Source organism: Adiantum capillus-veneris, chromosome 28 (genome assembly GCF_014529385.1).
Source record: "Adiantum capillus-veneris isolate H3 chromosome 28, ASM1452938v2, whole genome shotgun sequence".
Lineage (NCBI taxonomy): Eukaryota > Viridiplantae > Streptophyta > Polypodiopsida > Polypodiales > Pteridaceae > Adiantum > Adiantum capillus-veneris.
Window position 1 is genome coordinate 23,049,215 of NC_140958.1, and position 4,334 is coordinate 23,053,548.

General features: G+C 43.9%; 1 pseudogene across 1 annotated transcript; it reads left to right on the forward strand.

The window, feature by feature from the left end:
• Positions 1–496: 496 nt before the first annotated feature.
• Positions 497–2,834, forward strand: LOC147420173 (protein trichome birefringence-like 19; annotated as a pseudogene). The gene is made up of 3 exons (XR_015186968.1): positions 497–1,035; positions 1,143–1,420; positions 1,649–2,834. The product of XR_015186968.1 is annotated as a protein trichome birefringence-like 19 (transcript).
• The last annotated feature ends 1,500 nt before the right edge of the window (positions 2,835–4,334 follow it).

Sequence of the window (4,334 nt, forward strand, 5' to 3'; positions counted from 1 at the left end):
CATGTAGTCGGCAAGACGCAGTGTAGACGTAGTCGGCCAATACACATAGGTACCCGCTCTCTCTCCTCGCAGCGCCAGCTGTGCCATGCAGGCGGCCATCCATGTAGTCGCTCAACACACACACACACAGGACGCACCTTAACTGCTTCTTCACATTTAGCTTCACCTTTAGCTTTCGAATGTCGAACTCTCTCTCTCTCTCTCTCGCGTGCAGCGCGCTCAGTAACCCGCTCCTTAAGTTATTTGTGGCATCTGTATCAGCAGTGGCTCGCTAGCGGGTTCAGTTCGCAGCTCAGAGAGTTTGAAGTTGCGGGACCCCGCTTTCAAAGATGGCGGCTACGCATTTTTTTTTTTCACTACGCATTTAATTTTTTTTGTATGCAAGCCTTCAGCTTGCAGTTTCAAACACGTGGAACGGCAATTCGTTTCGCCGTTATAGAATATAGTATAGATTACAAAACTCTAGGTCCTAGGAGAAGCACATTTCCAGCGCCTCTCTCTGCGACATACACGCACAATGCACTGGCCTCTTGGGCGTTCCTCTCTGCACCGCTCTGCTGCCCTCACTCATGGCCACCCCCCTTCGATCTGCATGAGGCTTTCTTGTTCTGCCAAAGAGCAATCCATCGCTCTTGCTGCCTTCCTTCTGATTTTTGAGAAAAAGCTCTCATGGCAGCCCATCACAGGTATGCATTTTTGGGCGGGCAGGCTGATCATGGTGGGCGCCCACCAAAAACATTCGCCGCAGCAGCTCAATATGAGCAGCAGCTATGGAACCCAAGAAAGCCTGTCATTTGGGTACTCATGGCGTGTCCCTTAATGCTCATTGTATTTCTCGTTCTTTCGCCCATCTTCTCTTCCAATTCTTTAATCAGTTTAGGTGCACAGGAGGGTTCGGAAACAGGAAATGAGCCCTCGCAAACTGCCCTTCACGGAATCTCTCCTCTTACTCAGGATCACATCAACGTTATGTCTCCTCAGGATGCTGATGTTAATCTGATCCTGATGTTACAACCCTCATCGATTTCTCTGTTGGTATGTACTACTTCATTTCTTCTGAGGTCTTGATGATATACTCAGTACATTACAAAAAGGAATCCTTGTTCAAGTCTTTTATTGAAAGCTGGCATTATATATAACAGGAGGTTGCAACATATGGAGAGGTGATTGGATCCCACACCCTGATGGGCCTGCTTATACAAACGCAACATGCATGTACATTCAGGAAAATCAGAATTGTATCAAGCTCGGAAGACCCGACCTCAGATTCTTGTATTGGAGATGGAAGCCATATGGTGGTGAGCTTCCCTTATTTGATGGAAAGGCCTTCCTCAAGATTGTTGTAGGAAAGACATTGGCTTTCATTGGGGACTCCATAGCTCGAAACAATTTTCAGTCTGTTTTGTGCCATCTTGCCCAGGTAATGCTTGTCTTGAGATCTGTAATTTGTGGTAGCATAATATGATGCAATTGGCTATCTTCAAAGAAGCAAGCCTTTTCTAAATAGAGAGGGGATTCTGCAGGGATCCTCTCACAATGGCTTCGCTTAGTCGCAAAGTTCGTTATTTTGAATGTGATGTTTGCACTGCTTACAGGACCTGCATGTAGAGGTAAGGAAGAAGTAACTTAAGCTGTTGTTTCACTGCAGGTTGAGATTCCTGAGTGTATTTCCGATGATGGTGTGCATGGGAATGTCCATATGTACTTCAGATCTTACAATTTTGCATGGGCTCCCTTCTTAATCAAAGGAGTTGAGGAAGCTGAAGGCTTTGCACAGCACATTGCGAAGCTTGATTTGGATGTTTTCGATGAGAGCTGGGCGCCATCGGTGCATAACTACGATTATATCAGTTTGTCAGTAGGGCATTGGTTCTTGAGGGACTCTCTATTTTGTGCAAAATGAGCTGGTGGGCTGTAATCATTGCCCAATGTTGAAGAATGCGACAGACGTGGGTTGGGCGTGTGCCTACCGAGCGGCATTAAGGACAGGCTTCAACTTTCTGATATCTTAAAAGTACAAAGGGATGGTATTCTTTAGGACTCTCTCTCCTGATCATTGGCAAAATGCCGCTTGGGATCAGGGCGGGAATTGCACGCAAAAAGCTCCATTTGAAAGCAAGTCACATGCTTTAGATGGTCTGTCGCAGTTCATTTACAACATGCAGCTAGAAGAATTTGGAAAGACCGTGCAGAGAAGGTCGGAGTATGCATTCAAGCTCAAGATTTTGGATGCATTACATGCGGCATCACTACGGCCTGACGCACATCCAGGCCCCTACGGCCATTTTCATTCAAGTGTAGAGAATGACTGTTTGCACTGGTGTCTTCCAGGGGCTGTGGATGCTTGGAGTGCCATGCTTCTGCATATGCTCAAGCATCTCTAGCTGGTGTGCCTTCCATATATATGCATATTGTGAGCGTCTCACTGCGTTGCTTTTATTGTCTGCATTTTGTCGAACTACTTTGTTGAGTGCATTTCTCTTGTACTAAAATATGGCACAACCAGGACCTTTTAGTGAGCTAGAAATCTAGTCGCTACTCTTTAGACTATAGAAAGGAAGAAGTAACAAGATCCACACCTATAGCCTTGGCTACCCAAACATTAGGGAAAATTCAAGCTCTCAAAGGGCCTTGTAAGCATGTTTCACTCTCTCTTTCTTCGCCAAAATGGATGCTTGGTAAATTTTTTACAAAAGAGCTCAAAACTTGTTGGAACTTTTGGAACTAGAATGTACTCCTTGACATCTTTCGATTGATGTATAGTATGCCATGAGATTCTTTGAATTCTACAAGATTCCATTTCTTCATGTGACAACTCCTTGTAACAAATGAAATCTATTCCAACTCACCCTTTTAGAGAAGGGGCAAAACTTTTATATAAGTCAATTCTTCTTGTTTTTCAATTCGAAAAATGTGGGATATTTGTATTAATAGCAACAAAAAAAAAACGATATAGCCCATGCAAAGTGGTCTTGATACGTAGAACTTAGAGACTAAAACACTACATGTATCTCGCATTTACAAGGAGCAGTGTTGGACGGGAAGTCTCACACACCCATGAAGTGTATGCAATACCTAGATCAACATAATGTCAATCGAGGACATAGATGACACGATAGGCACACGGAAGAAATCTCTTTAGCTTGTTAAGCTGAGACCATCCTACACATACAACACTCTGGAAGGCCAACTAAACCACAATCCAGATCCTCACTACTCTCAACTACACCACCTAGCCATATACACACATACGGAAGGTAACTCACCTAATCATGCCAGATTTATATGAAACTCAAGGAACACCATCCCCTCACTAGGATACACCTGTCCCTAAACTTCTACACTCAAAACCCTCACTCTAAACCCATCTGCGGAAAACGCATAGGATGACAGAGCAGAATTTTGAAAGTGTCCGAAATTGAAATTTATGAGTACCTATGCGTAGCTTATGTCGCCACGATTCTATAGACTACTAGCACGCAGAAAACAGACATCGTTTGATACACTTACGGCCACAAATAGCTCGTAGATGCGTCGGTGTGTGCGCTTCGTCTCGCGTGGAATGCTTGGCGTTGTCGCGTAGCTCTCCTCGAGCCTACAACAATGGTGCAGTCGGATCTCCAATGTGCTGAGCGAGCAGGGCGTAGCGAGAGGATGAAGCTCACACTCACTCTCTTTCTCTCTCACACACAGTAGACGGCAGCGCTCAAGTTTGATTATGATAAAAGTCTTCTTTACAAAATGACATAGGTACCTTATATACTAAGGCTACCTTAGGTTTAACCAAAAATGGGGTTGAAAGGGTCAAATGGCTTTGTATTTACAATCTGGAAGTGCCATTGCACCCCGGCTTCTGAAACTAAAATAACTACTCATTACAAATGACATTTATAGCCATAATCCGCAGCATTTCATAACTCGCAAAAGATACGACTTTGGTACGAAACTTGAGTTATGTTGTGTTGTTTACCCAGCGGTCAAAATTCCCCCCTTCCGCGTTCATGTCGTCCCCGACATGACCTGATCGTCAATGGCGATGTGGTTTTTGCTGTCGTTTTGTTGTTGGAAAGAAAGTATAGACTATAGCCTTTGCAGTAGCTTTTCTTGTTCGTCCAATTCGATGTACATAGTCTTCACATGATTTAGGAAAATCATAATTGATGACGAACTTTATGTCTTTCACATCCACGCTCCGAGCTGCAACATCTGTTTCTGTCATTATAGGTCTACTGCCATATCTAAATTCAAAAAGAATCCAATGTCGTTTAACTTGACTCTTATCATCATGGATAGAGAAAGCTTCATCCATCATTTGCTCCAGCAAATCTGTCAAT